This window comes from Pogona vitticeps, chromosome 1 (genome assembly GCF_051106095.1).
Source record: "Pogona vitticeps strain Pit_001003342236 chromosome 1, PviZW2.1, whole genome shotgun sequence".
Classification (NCBI taxonomy): Eukaryota; Metazoa; Chordata; class Lepidosauria; order Squamata; family Agamidae; genus Pogona; species Pogona vitticeps.
This window is the reverse complement of record NC_135783.1, coordinates 150922060-150937778: the sequence shown is the minus strand read 5'-3', so window position 1 is coordinate 150937778 and position 15719 is coordinate 150922060. Positions and strand designations below refer to the sequence as shown.

The 15719-nt window shown below is 41.0% G+C and overlaps 1 protein-coding gene across 12 annotated transcripts in view; it reads right to left on the bottom strand.

The window, feature by feature from the left end:
• PLCB4 (phospholipase C beta 4) overlaps positions 1-15719 on the bottom strand; it is a 354479-nt gene that overhangs the window by 211075 nt on the left and 127685 nt on the right. For 11 of the 12 annotated variants that reach the window (XM_073003183.2, XM_078388138.1, XM_073003175.2 and 8 more), the window contains one exon: positions 14229-14284. The exons of the other annotated variant lie outside the window; for it this stretch is intronic. The gene's annotated coding sequence lies outside the window, so the exon portion shown is untranslated. The remainder of the gene's footprint in view (positions 1-14228; positions 14285-15719) is intronic. 12 annotated transcript variants of the gene reach the window in all.

Genomic DNA, 15719 nt, shown 5'->3' with positions numbered 1-15719 from the left:
AAAAGTATGTGATGTGGTTTATTACAGGCAACGACAGAAATGCAGATTCCATTTGCCACAAAGCAGTAGGCAACCTGTCAAAGCAAATCTCTCAGTACAAATCTTTTTTAATTGTGCACCTCAGAAGAACTGTTGAGTTATATATGCATCGATAATCTGGAGATGCATAAGTTTCAGTATGGCTACACATGGATTGTTAATCAAACATACTGAAGAGGTGGTTACCTTCTATTTGAAGCATCTCCATCAACTTCATGTCTTCCAGTCTCCTCATATGGAGAAGGAACCACTTTCTGGAGCTCAGCATTGCAAAGTTAGAGGCAGGCAGCATCAGTCACTAAGATTACAACCTCCTGTCATGGAACTGTGCCTACCACTTAAGTTCTTCAGGGGTGGTACTTCAAGAGGCAATGAGGAGCAGCTAAGAGATTTAGATGACAAAGCCGGTCTGCTATGTGTCCCCTAAGTCATCCTGCTCTACATAGTTGTCCTGTCACCTATACTAAAGTAAGAGTCAACTACAGGTCTGACTGGTGCCTATCCATGGAATGAGACAAATGTGCCATCTTTTCCTTCACTTCAGGCATTAAAATGCTTTTGGCCAATTCAGGATCGGCGGATGGCCCAACAAGGAGACAGCCCTTCTCCCAGCAACACCCAGACAAACTAAGCAAACTGCTGTATTGTTGCACAGACTTTTAAAAATTAAACCACTGAATGGACTGTTTGCATCTTTTTGAGAAATCAACCAGTATTTTCTGTGCTTGCTGCATATGTGCTTTGCTTCACAAATAGAAGAGACGGCATTTTTACTCAGTGCGAATGATAGCAGCCTTGACACAAACCTTTCACCACCTCTTGTCTTTGTGCTGGAAGAACTTTTATGGAGGCTACCAATTTCTCAGCAATTTTCTTGACACAAGGAATAAAATGAGTAACAAGTATTATTCACATTCCTCTCTAATACTTTAGGCAGTGTTTGTCTGAACCTTTGAACTAGAGTTTCAGGGGATTGAGATATCAACCACCATCTGTGTGCAGAACACAAACATCCCATAACCAAAATAAAATAAAAATAAAAATGACAGGTACCAGAATTGAGCTCTTTAAATATTGATATTACTAGCCATGTTAATACTCAGCCTTCTGTTTTACAATCACTAAATGTACAACTTAAAAGATTAGATATCCATTAAGACACAGAACGTCTCTTTTCACATATTAGGAGAATGTCTCATGTCACGCTTTTACCAATTTTACACATTCATTTTGCACCACATGATACAATCACTTTGGCTTATACTAGCTCTCAGTAAATTGTAATGATTAAAGGAACAGCCTCTGGAAGAACCAAACAAGCCATCAACCCTGTCATAAAAAACTACTATAAAACAGTCAAGAGTTCAACAGCAGCCACAGTGCTTCTGTCTATTGGGCTTTATTGCCTATTCAGCCATGGCCTCCAAGAACTTATTTAAGATAGATAGACAGCTACTCCAGTCCTGAATGTTTAGTTAAAGAAATCAACAGAGAGAGAGAAAGAGAGAGCACTCCAGTATTATAATTTCTGCCGGTCATTACACAATTGTTCAATTCAGCATTAAAGATAACACAGTCCCCACCCATGGGAAACAGAATAATGGTCAAATGACATTCGCACCCTCTCTTCAAGATACAATTCTGGGTGCATCCAAACCTAAAATTAACTAGCAAAATACTAGAAGTTTAACCATGCCTATCACTGCCTTTTTGCTAGATGCTTGTATGGAAAAAGCTGCAGCTTGTTTTCAGAAGGCTAAGGCACCATAACTGACGGGTAAACTAGAAGAAATAATGCACAGGAAGCCAAGCATAGTCTCCCAATTCATAGCAAACCCCAAGAGAACTGTCTATCCATTCTTTATAGCTGAGCAAAAATATTTGCTTAAATTTTCTGTCCAGTTGGTGGACAGAGGAAGTCAGGGGACCACTTCAATGAATTTATCCAGGGAGAAGAAAACTTCTCTAACAAATTCTCGGAGGCAGGACTTACTCTTAGCATTGATTGAAGTACACCATGCCTTAAAGGATTTATGGTTTTTGCATTGCCACAGCAAGTAGGAATAGCTACTCTTCTGTTTCCTTTCCAAATTCTTCTTTCTAGTGCCATATCCTTCTATCTCAGGGCACTGTGTGGTGATGGTGGTGGTTGTGATGAAGAGGCAGGCCACCCCAAAATGGTGGAGAAATTGTGGAAATAATTCAGCAAAGCTGCCTACTGCTTGTAGGAGAGTAATGATAAAGAACACCTCAGAATATTTCTCTAAAATTGTCTTCTGAGAAATTTTGCCTCAGCACTTGCTATTGCTTACTTTCCCCATGCTTTCCAAAAGCCACATTTTTGAGGGAGTCATTTTAAACATATTCTGTCTCTACTGCAGGAGCTCATAACAGAGAACTTCATCTCTGTAAGCCCTGTAGCAGCTATGAGGGCATTGCTATATCCAATTCCAGGTTAAAGATGAAACTAGTGCTGTACCATAATTTTTCCTTCAATTCCCCCCCCCCCGGTTTCATTTCTCCATGAAAGAGGCCTCCATTTTCCCAGTCTCATTCTTGCAGTCCTTTAGAATTTCTTTTCATTATACTGTATTTCTGTGCTTATCATAGTATTGCAAAACAGCCTTGGGCACTCCATTTGTTGTTGTTTTGCCCAAATTGCTTCATCACTTTGCAGTTTCCCTGGATGCCCACGGTTCTTGAAAAACCCCATGGAAGGAATTACTTTGTGACATCTCCCATTGGGCTTTAACTGAGATAGAGACAGCTAGGGAGGCTACCAGTTGCCGTGGAGATGACTGTAGCATGAAAGACAGGATGTGCACAGACTTCAGCCTGCTCATAAATAAGGTAAGCACAAGACTTCTAAACCCTACCCATGAGGATTTATCCTCCTTTGCCATTGTTTTTGAAGTTAATTTCTTCTCCACAAATTAGGATGATTAAAACTTATTCAAAACTTCCATGGAAGAAAATTCCACTATAGGACTAATTTTGATGTCCTGGTCTCATTTTCCACTCTAATTCCATTTCTGTTTTCTGCCACTCCAGTCAAGGTACTATTACCCATGCCACATCAAACTGAAGTCTTCTCTGCATGTTTATCACTCTATAATACTATTTTAATTTTTCATGGGGCTAGGTTTATCAATCACCATTTTATTTCCTTATTTGGTGTTAGTTTCCACAAACAGCCCTACCTTCCATTCTTTGCACGAGCAATTTCATTTATTGCATGTTTTGTGGCCTTTCCCATCCCCTATCATCTCTCTAGCTTTCTCCAAGTAATTGTTAATCCAGGCTAAATCTATATTGGTACTCACTTCACCTACCTTTATTAGTTCAGATGCCAGTCCCTTGCTTCAGAAAACTACCTACTTCTGCCCGGACCAATTTGGAGTAACCCAATTTCCATTTAGATCAGTGGTTCTTAACCTTGGGTTACTCAGGTGTTTTTGGACTGCCTTCACCACCAGCTGTGCTGGCTGGCGTTTCTGGGAGTTGCAGTTCAAAAACACCTGAGTAACCCAAGGTTAAGAACGACTGATTTAGATCTTGAATCCACATTGAGCCGCCTATTAACTATATGAGAATAGAAGCACATCTTTAACTTCTCTTTACCACAATTAGATGAAATCTGCAGGATTAGTAGCCTGTGAAAGGGTATTATATCTGCCAAACTGCAGACAAACAAGTGCAAGTATTTTTATGCAAGCGCAGCCCTCCTGCAGTCAAAAGCCTGAATGACATTTCAGCAAGGTCCACCTTCACTTCTGTCAGCCCCAGGGCACAATCCAACTCAACTTCAGAAGCACCCAAATGGGTGTGAAGGAGCCTTTCTCTGCTTGGGCTCTGTCCAAATCCAAAGCGTACACCTAACCTCTATAGTTTGTTTATTGTCCCTTTGCTTATTCTGCCTCCTAGGATTTTATTTGAGCCATAAATCCATTTATGATGAGCCATAAAGTCCAAAGATCCCACAGTTTGGCCAGCTGCTGAACTACTAGGCAGTTTTCATCCAGCATCAACATGATCACTGCCAATTAACAGAAAATGTAACTTCATGATCCCCGGTGTCCTTTATCAGCATGTTGTTCTATGTGAAATTCTCAATTTCCTCAGATCACTTTTCACATCTCAGTCTTGCACCGGAGGTGAAATCTCTGCTTCTCTTGAGATACTGAGACAGCCAATCTCAATCAGTATCCCAAGACCACCAAGCTTTCTTCACATCTCTTCCTGTTTAATAGAATAGGTGGCTTTGGGGATTCACAATTATATTTGTACACTACCTGTCAGGCCCTTTCTTTACTGCTTTATTTTACCAAAGAGGAACAGATGGAAAGTTACACTTGGTCTTATGCTAGAAACAGGATTTGAGCCATTGTGTTGTTCTGGCACAACAAAAACTTGATTTGGACTTATTGTTACCAACCGCTTATCTCAGGGCATTTTAGCTGATATTATACTGTATTCTTCACAAATAATTCCTTTGATAATATAGATGTCTTCCCAGTGCAATCCCAGCCGATGTGATTAAGTCACAACACTCAATATGATAAAAAGCAATCAATGCTCTTTGTCATCATTGCAAATGAGAAACTCTTCCCCTTTTGGCAGGCAACCTAGGCTCAAAAAAATCACCAGGAAACGGAAAGTACAGTACATTTTACAGAAGACTGACACAAGAAAGTCCCAATTCTGGTTCAGTTGTGTTTAAACTGCTAGTTGTTGCAGAATGTAGCTGTTTGAGAAAAAAATAAAGCAACAAGGAGATTAAAGAGACAATAGTGAATTCATAGCCTGACTATGCAAGATTCATCATTATATGGTTGAAACTCTTACCAAGCCAACAGTTAGCCCTGGGACACATACAGAGAGAAAAGTTATCACAAGGTGTGCTGTGATGAGGCTACCTTTTGGCAATCCCCAATTAGAGGCGCCAAGTTGTTGGGGAAGTGGGGTGGCACTGTGAAAGCTGCTATTATAGGAGATTGTTCTGTTAAGCTCCTGTCAGCTGCTAGTTCTGTGAGCAGAAAACCTGGCATATGTTCCTCCGCCCTGTTTGTTTTCTGAAACCAAGGCCTAATCCAAGCCCACTCCTTGCATTTATCTCCCAGTTCTGTTCCTTCTTCCATAACATTACCAAATTGTGTGCTGTTCATGCTGTTTTGGTTTTTATTACCATGTCTGATTTTCATTTTAAGCATCTGACTCAGTCTCTTTGAGCATTTTTTTCCCCATGTCCCTTTGCTGGTGGCGTTCTTTAACATTAAATTTCCAGTGCTGGAGTTCTAGTTGCCCTGTGATTTGGCATGAGTGGCAAATTGCCATGTCTAGGCTGAGTATGGCCTGCCTACATGCTTTTAATACCCTTTCTCTCTCTGCTTCTCTCTCTTCTTCCTCGGATGTTGACTGCCTCTGCCATATTCTCTTTCCTTTTTCTCCCATAGTTTCCTCTTCTATAGCCTCTGGTCCCATGAGCCACTACCTCACCCTTCTCTCATCTAATTTCTCTTGGGCCCCACCTCTTAGGAATAAAGAGAGAACAAAAGGGAAGAAGGGTCATCACAGCAGAATTTGGTGTGGTTCTGTTTTATAATGGGAATCCTAAAAATAAAACAAATAAGAACAGTTCTTATTTTGGGTCTCCTGTCTCAGTGCAGCTGAACAGAAGTAGGAATGTGTGGCTTGCAGAGATGGGGATTTAAAATGATGGAGTGTGGAAGAAGGTAGGGCTCAAGTATTTCTTTATGGGCCTTACTACTTTTTCCTCCACAGTTCGGACACTGATTTTAGATGCTGTTGATGTTCCTGTACCCACATCTTTATCTCTTTCAGTGCCAACCCAGCCCTGAGTACTCACTTACAAGAATATCAGGCAAAAACAAAAGACAAATAAAAAAATAAGGAAGGGAAAAAAACACATTGTGGCACCTTAAAGACTAACTGCTATATTTTAACATGAGCTTTTTTCTGGACAAGTTCATTTTCTCTGAAGTGGACTTGTCCACTTTCTTCTTTTTTATTTTTATTTTTTGCCTGGTATGCTAGAAGACACTAACCTAGCTACCTCCTCTAAAACTCACTATGGGAAGAAGCACTGAAACAATTAAGAGTTCTTCGTATTTACATTCTGCTTTTCCTGCTGACTCTCAGACCAGGCACTGCTCTTCATTTAAACAAGAGAGGCACTGGCGCTCCCGGCAACTGCCCATCTCCACCAGGGGAAAGAGACTGTGGCCATTTATTCCTGCTTCTGACTCAGAATAGAGGGGGTTGTGAGAGAGGAGAGGAGGGAAAGAAAGAAAGAGAAACTGGCCTATGTGATGTTCTGCTGATGCTGCCTATTCAAAGGAAAAGAACTAGCTGTGACCTTGTGCGGATGCTGCTTATCCAAAGGAAAGAAATGAGCCCCTGTGCTGAGGCTGCCTGCCTGAAGGTCAGGGTCTAGCTGTTATGACCTTGTGCGGATGACTGCCCACTTGAAGCAAAAAGACTGGTCAGAGACTAGCCATTGTGACCTCGTGCTTACACCACCTGCTGAAGAAGAGAGCATAACTATGACTTTGTACAGATGCTGCTCGCCAAAGGTAAAGAGACTAACTACTGCTGAAGCTGTTTACCTGAAGCAAAATAGACGGGTCACAGGCTAGCCACCGTACCCTTATACAGTATATATTTCCTGCCTTCTTAGAGGAGTGAAACTGGCTATTGCGATCCTGTGTTGATCAAGGACAGAAGTTCTTGTTTCTGCTCTCCTTGCCTGTAAGGATGATGAATTACAAGGATTCTTTCCCCACTCTCTGAGAGCAGGAGATATTTTCTGGTGAGGTTTTTTCTGGTGATATCAACTTGCCAGTTTTCACCAACATTACATATCTTGCATAATTTGTGCAAATTATTCCAAATTACAACTACTGTTGCCCTGCTGCGTGGGCTTCTAAAAATCAGAAGCACTGGATGAGTTATTTGCATCTGTTTTTAACCATCAGTAGTTCTTCTATGGTAGCTGTGTATGCAAGTGCTATGTTTTTAAAAGGGAAGGATGCTAGATTTACAAAAGACTGCTGACAGAGACACTGTCCTAAATTGAAGAAGTCTTAACAAAAGAAGGAAGTGCTTCTTGTCTCTCTTGCTCCAAAGGCAACAAATCTCACAGGGCTTAGAAGTTTCTCATCCAGGTGTCTAGAAGTGTTGATACAGTTTCAAGTGGATGACAACAAGGAATTTAATGAATATCTCCCACATCCTTATTGCTGATCCTATTTAGCTGAAGGAGCTACTGTGCCTTTATTATGATTCTGCCTGCTCAAGGAACAATGGTGCTCATCTGAAGGAGAATAATAGTCATTATTCCCATGTTGCCAATCCCTTTCAAGAGAGTCTGCTCTTTGCAATTTGAACCCAACAGGGATCTTCATAATTTGCTTCCTTACTCCCCTATTCTCAACACAGTCTCCATCCCTCCTCTACTCAGTAGGGAAGTAGTAATACCCGCCAATTTATTTTATGGCAGGGGACCATTGCTCTCTGACTTCCAGTGACTGCCAGTGGGAGCATCTCTCTGTGCTAAGTCCATCTGCTATCTATTTAGCTATTTTTAAAATGAATGGGAGGCAATGAAGTTAGAAGAAACCATCATGGGACGGTCAGAAAAGACCAGACCATCAACTTGAGAAAGATTGTAGATCTTTCCGCACACTTCTATTAAATTTCTATACCGCACATATACAACCTATGGTTTACCTAGCTAAATACAGCTCATGAGCTTTCCAGATGCTGAATAGCTTTGCCATTTTTGTAGAATCAAGCAGACAGAGAAAAACAGGAAGTTTATGAAGTCATTGCCAGGCCACAATACGTGGCTGCTGGTCTGAACTGCTTGCTTGTCAGTGTGTCAGCTTGCATGTTTGCTTGGCATATGTAGTAGCAAGTGTGGGCATGATTGTTAGCAATCTACATGGGACTTCCCCTGAAAATGACTCAAAGACTATAGCAGGCACAGAATGCCGCAACCAGGTCAATTGCTAGAGTGAGGAAAATTAGATCATATATCCCCAGTCCTGGCTCGTGTGTACTGGGTACCTGTTGTGTCCTGTGACAGGCTTAAGGTATTAATTTTGACATATAAAATCCTTAATGGTTTAGGATCTCACTACCTGTTGGAGCATCTCTCTGACAGAAATGCTGCCTGTTTTACCCAATCTTGTTGTGGCTGGCCATTCCAAGAAGGCAAGGAAGTCCTTAACTAGAATGCCTTATTGGTTGTGGCCCCCGTATAATGGAATGGCCTCCCACTTAAGATCCGGCAGGCCTCCTCCCTCCAGTTTTAAAAGACAGCTGAAAACCACACTTTTTAAGGAAGGCTTTAAGGATATTCTCTTCCAGTAAGTGTACCCTTTGACCCTGTGCCACCTGAGGAACCTAATCCCACAGACAGTACTGCAGTCAAGACTCTGCTCATGACCTGAATTCAATCCCAACACATACAGGTAGCCGGATCAAGGTTGGCTCAGCTTTCCATCCTTCCAAGTAATGTTAGCCTGCACAATTAAATTATAAATCGCCTAGAGAGTGCTTTAAGTGCTATGGGGTAATATATAAGCAGTACATTTTTGTAGAGGGCTGTCACCATCATTCTGCCTTATTTGGTTTATTTTATGGGTTTGGGGGATTATTTTTATTTATGTGTGGGGAATGGGGGAGGGAGGTTAGGGTCTATATGATATTGTAATGGCCGTCCACAGTAGTAGTCCCACTAAGCTGGGCAGGTTACAAATGTTATGGAGGGAGGGAGGGAGAAGAGAGAAAAGAGGGGGGGAAAGAAAAAGAAGAAAAGACAAAATAATGTTAGGGTCACACTAATCCTTATCTATTTTGGTGGTATATTTGAATCTCCCATTGTTTGCTGCAGGATCCAAACAGAACTAAGAAGACAGTAGTTTCAACATGGTCATATGAAAACCTGCAAACAGATCTCTGACCAGAGCACAGAGTGCTGTCCTCTGAAGATGCCGGCCACGGAGACTGGCGAAACGTTAGGAAGAACAACCTTCAGAACACGGCTAAAGAGCCCGAAAAACCCACAACAACCATTAGATCTCTGAATGTCAACCACAAGCATGTGCAGCCTTAAAAAAAATCGACAGAGGGTAATAATAATCATGTGCTGTCTAGTGAATTCTGACTTATGGCGACAATTTTCAGGGCTTTCTAGACAGTACTCAGAAGTGGTTCACCATTCCCCTCTTCTGGGTGCATTCTTGCCCAAGGCTACACAGACTGGCTCTATTTCCAGAAGACACAGTGGAAAATTGAATCTCAACTTCTAACTTCACAATCAGATACTTAAACCACTGAGCTATCTAGTCAGCTCTAATACGTAAACAAAGACATATCTAACAGGATGTTCTTTAAAAAAAAAATTGAAACCTACCTGTATATTTTGGTGATACTTTAGTAGTTGGTTCTAATGAATGTATTAACTTACTATGGACTTGCTTGTTTAAACAAACCTATTTATTTGTGGACAAGCCACTACTCTGGCAGTTTCCAGGAAATAACAAAAATATATTTTAAAAATGAACATATAAAAACAAAAACCCATTTGACATTTGTTTCTTGTAGCGAAACAATACAGGCATGTTGCCTGTTGGGAAAGCCTAAAAGAGTTTGCAACGTTGCTATGGAAGATTATTTTTGAACAAAAAAATTGTCCCAAGAGTTCTATTCTTTTTTGTTCAGTGCACATTTAATTTGTTTGTTTTTAGTCCACCTAGATAAGAACTGAGCACATTTATTCCAAGTTCAGAAATAAACTTCCCTTAATCTAAAATGGAAGAAAAAATAAAATTAAGAAATAATTTGTTTTACTTATTTACTTTATTTAGATCATGCCTTTCTCAACACCTAGAAAGTACATATGTTGAAAATCACAATAAATTAAGCTATTAATATTAAGATACAATTAAATGTTAAAATATCACTAGATAAAACAGAATTAAAACAAATTTATCTTTAGCAAAAGTTGAAAGTCACTCAAGTTAGTGAACTGTAAAACAAATTCTACAGGATGCTGAGAGTACAATCAGATGGTGGGAAAACCATACTGCCGATTGCACTGGAAAGGGTTGCTCTGTTGGGAGTGATCTCCCCTAAAGTGACCCATCTCCAGGAAAATGCTTCAGACTAGCACCAAGAAGCATTAGCCCTATCGCTTGACCAAAAAGTTCCATCTTGGGCATGGTCTGGAGTTGAGTTGAAGCACAATTCCCCATATGTTGTGTAATCTCCAGGAAATGAATTGCACTGGACTGCTCCACAAGTAGTCCAGAATATTATTTATTTATTTATTTATTTATTTATTTATTTATTTATTTATTTATTTGTTTGTTTGTTTGTTTGTTTGTTTAATTGTTTGTTTGTTTGATTGATTTATATCCCACCCATCTGCTATATTCTACCACTCTGGGCGGCTTACACAATATCAAAACAATTAAAAAACATAAAAACATTAGCATAGGAATAAATAAATAATAAATAGCAAAGCAAAAGAAATCAGTAGTTGACAGGAGGGAAGGCCTGGATGTACATCCATGTTTTCAGCTGGCATTTGAAAGTACAGTGGTGCCTCGCACAGCGAGGTTAATCCATTCCGGATTAACCATCGCTGTGTGAAAGCATCGTTGAATGGGGCAGGAAAAGCCATTGGAACGCATTAAACATGGTTTAATGAGCCGAATACTCACCGTTCAGCGATGCTTCCCTATGGCCGGCAGCCATTTTTGCGCCCTCCCCTCACTTAACGAGGGCGTGAAAACGCTGCGCACGGCCATTTTGGGGCTTCCGGCGGCCATTTTGTAGCCACGGAACAGCTGATCGGTGAGTCGCAAAGCGAAGGTCGGTAAGCGAACCGCTTACCGACCTTCACTCTGCGATTTTCGCCCATTGGGGGCGTCGCTCTGTGATCGCATTAGCGATCGAAAAAACATCCCCGTAGAGCGAATTCATCGCTCTACGGGGTGTTCGTTGTGCGAGGCACCACTGTACCCATTTAATTCCCCATGTGATCACAACTAGAGATAGGGGTATTCATATTCATATAGTCATGCCCCCGCTGGACAATTACCCCGCTCTACAACGAATCTGCATTGCGCTGACATTTTTGCAATTGCAAAAGCGATCGCAAAACAATTATTTAAATGGGGGAATTTCGCTTAGCAATGATCAGTTCCCTGCTTCGGGAACCGATTTTTCGCTTTACGTTGATCAGCAAACAGCTGATCGTCAGGTTTCAAAATGGCCCCCCACTGTTTTCTAGGACGGATTCCTTGCTTTACAGGCACCTATAATGACCGCCGTATGGAGAATCTTCGCTGGACGGTGAGTTTTTCAGCCCATTGGAACGCACTGAACGGGTTTTCAATGCGTTTCAATGGGATTTTTTCGTTTCGTTTGACGCTGTTTTCGCTCTACAGCGATTTCGCTGGAATGAATTAACATCATCAAGCGAGGCACCACTGTATGAATACCCACACACAGGTGTCCACTCACCCTTCTGCTGCTGCCATGGGCTCTGCGCTCCCTTCTTATCACTCCAGAGCTCGTGGTCCACTAGCCATTCTTTGACCTGGCAGGGAGGCTCATCATCCTGCTTCTTGCCAGGAGTGGCTAGTCAACCACCGGGCCCTTGTTATGTCCACCTGTGCAAGGGTGTTTGAATACGAATACCCCCATTTCTAATCACAACCTATGTGACCACAACCATAAACTATACTATGAAGAACTGAACATGACATCAAATATTTAATGATATGTTATCCGGTAAAGGACCACAGGGAGCAGGGTGTCTGCATTTGAAACATAGGTAATGGCTGTTGCTAAACCTCACATCAAAAGAAATATTTTTAGACAGCTTGTTCTTTTTTTTTTTCATGGTGGGGGTGACAAGGAATTTGTTGTGTAGCGTATTGCAAAGCCCCAAGAGAAAACCTATTATTATTAATGTTAAAAAATAATAATGAAAACTCATTATGTTGCTATTCTGTTCCTTTAAAGAAAACAGTAAGAAAAGGGCAAGATTTTCTCGAAATACCCCCCTCTCAAATATATAAGAACAATCAATTATTCAGCCCATTAGCCCTTATACTTGCCGTGCACTAGCTCACCTAACCCTTATTGGTGCTCAGAGGTGCGCACAGATGACAGTTTTGACCGTTTGTCCTGGTTCATTTACCACCACAACCATTCCAAGCTTCCCTGCCCCACCTCCTCCAGGCACTGCTTCTGAGTGGGCACCTGTTAGAGAGGGGAGGGCACCGAACCCCCAAACACCTGTTGTGGCAGTAAATGAACCAGGACAAACCACTGAAAAGGTGGTTCATGCCCATCTCTATTCATTATAGCAAACTTTTTCTTTCAACAGTGGAAGATGGCAACATGCCTATAAATAGAACTTAATATTTGCTAGTGAACCTATAGCCCAACACTGTGTGCAAATAGTCTGTGCCCCAATTCCAAACACACAGCACTGGGCCATAATGGATGCCAACTCATGACAGCATGTCTCACCATCAACAGTACCACTCTGCAGGAAATAATAATTTTTTTTAAAGCCAGAGGGGTTTTTTTAAAGGCAGAGGTTCAGTCTAACACTGGGTGGAATCATATCAGTTTGTCAAGCCAGTAAAAAGATCATTCCAACTCTACATACCCAGAGGATGAAGAACCAACTACATCCAAGGCCTAACTCTGGAAACAGACGCCCAAACGAATAATTATTTTTCACTATTTGAACAAATTCCCTTGAGCGAAGAAACCATTTTGGCTGAGTACCAATTAATTCCTTTCGTTTCAGGAACTCAATGAGATAATTGGATAAAACTCATGGAGAAAATAAACATGTCAAGTAACCGTCAAAAGGCCTGGAGATTATTAAAGTGCCTTAACAACAACCCAACAAAAAGCCCTACTCATGCAGACAATTCAGCAAATCAATGAAGTGTGCAGGAGGAAAACTTTCATAACACTTTTGGGTTTTTTTGGGGGGGGGCAGGGGACTCTTCTTTCAGTTTCAGGTTTCTTTGTGTACCTGTCCCTTTGGTAAACCAGAACATACCCAAACCTTTCAGGTTCTTTCATTTCAGTTTTCCTATTTTGGTTTCTGGAGACAATTAAGCCCTAGAGATCACTCAAAACTAGCCCAAAAAAGGAAGGTGAAGGACAACAGATAATCATCCACTCCAGAAGTGGACAATAACAACAGTATATTCTCAGATCTCTGCAGACACAAATAGTATTTTGACATTCACATTTATCATTGCATCACCATCCTCACCATTCTCATCAATTCATCAGCAGGAAACAGTACAGATGAGAAAGAGAAAACATCCATCAGGGTCATAATTAAAATAAAACACACACACACCCAGTCCCTGAGGGCAATAAAATCAACCCTCCCCAACCCAAAACTACAAATATGGGAGATTGAGGAGACAGGTCTTGATAGCTTCAGTCCAGTAGCGTAGGCAGTAGTTCAACAGGTGAGGGCAGCAAGCAGGCAGGTGCTCCAGGCAACAATAAAGGAAATGGATGGGGGTTACTCCAAAAATCAATAAAATAAAAGATCAAAATAGCTGAGTAATCCAAAATGACAAAATGCATAATAAAGTCATAGGTTTCATTAACCTCTCTTTCGGATTCCAAAATCTTCCTTGCTTCAGACACTGTCTATCATAAAGCCAAGAAAGACTCTATAAACAAAAGAAAGGGTCTCTTTCATGTTTTTCCATTTTGAGTTAATCCGAACATCCCTTTCCTATCACCTCAGTATGTACCATATAAGATTTGGCATTAGCTACCACAAATGTTCTTGATGTTGCAGAGCAAAAAAATATTTTACATATTTATTAATTTTATATATGTTTCAAACACAAACAAAGAAGATCCAGCATGGGGAAAATAGAAGCAATGCTACTATTTGTCCCATTATATGCAAAAAGACTGTTGCTTTGCCCTTGTTATTCTCCAAATTACTGTGTTACGGGTAACCTCATTGCTTGTAACACATTACTTCCACGCTCTGAATTTATATTTTCATTTCTATGAATAAGGACATCTCAATGGTTCTCTTTGCAATTCAAAGTTTTCAGTCTTCATTCACATTAATATACTGAGTGAACCCTTACCTTTTCAACCGGAATCACATCTTCAAAACCCTCACGCCAAGGAATTTCCTCTTTCTCTACAAAACAAGCAAGCAGTGAACATTATGTGGTATGCTAAAAATTACCATGCTCTAAGTTAAATTACAGTTCTGTAATTTATGTTTGTGGTGCTGTTAAGAGATACAGAAGTAACTTGGATATTTCCCCATTAGTGTCATCCAAGTAATACTCAAAAGCACAATCTGGATGTAATCACTTTTTGAATCCCATTGGAACAGGAATTAAGCATGCATTTAAATCTCACTCATGAAAGGACAGGCAGGATCATGACCAAACATTTCAACATCCCTAAAATTTAGATTTTGCTTGACTCATGGAATAAAATCTCAGCGTATCTACAGGTCTGATTATACAAATATATATGTGTGTGTGTTTGGGTTTTCTTGAACAAGAGACAGCTGTGAAGAGATGGGGCAAGAAGGATTAAGCACATCACAGTTTGGGAGAAGGGGATAAACTTTTCCCATACCATCTTGCCATCCAGAATCCTACCTCCACTGAAAGCTGATGTAAGACCTGAGACAGAAGCTTCTACACCCATCAGTGGGGTGTTTTCTCCCAAACCTAACCAGGTTGGGCAGGAAGCAGATTTTTGAAGAAACTGTACTATTGGGAAAGAGTTAATTCATATGCATAACCATCCTCCACCACATCCAGCACAAACCCAATCCCACTTGAAGGTATTGCGGCTTCTTTCATTCCAAATTCTATCATAGTACCTCCTTGAACTCTGCCAAAGCACTTGTTTATAAAATTGTTTCCCACTCTATAAAAGAAGTGGGACCATAAATTGTTCCCGCAATACAAAGACACATCACTCTCTCCTTATGCTGCACTGCAGCCTTTCAGCACAACGTTTGAAGCCAGATGCCACAGTCTAGTAGCAAGACCCACCTGCCCACGTTGTCTAGAGTGGAAAAAGGGAAACACTCAGAGTGTTTCAAGAAAGGGGTTCCTATTGTTACCAATGAAAATACAGGGCGTATTAGAAGACCTTGTACAGAACTGTACATTTTGTCTTTTCTACAAATATTTTTTTTAATGAAAAGAGAGAAAAGCAGGGGGGAAAAAGCCAGGGGAACTTAGTTACAACTGGAAGGCAACTTTATCTAGAAACATACATCTAAAACCCAATGAATGAGGCCGAGCCATTGCAGGATAAAAGTCAGGAAACTCATTCTCTTCTGGTGCTCTTGCTGCAGTCTTTGCAGCACAAATGGAAAGAAAGCAAACTGCCTCCACGTTGCCTAGGCAATGTGGAAAGGCTTCCAGCACTGTGCTGTGTCCTTGCAGCAGAGAGCCAGAAGTTCTTCCATGCCAGGACAACATGGCATGAAGATGGACAAAGAGGCATCCCTGTGACTGTGTGCATAAACCAGAGAGGCAGCAAAATAACAGGGCGCAGGTGTGTGCTGAATTTTCCGCTCAGTTCTCCAGCCGTACCCACTTTTT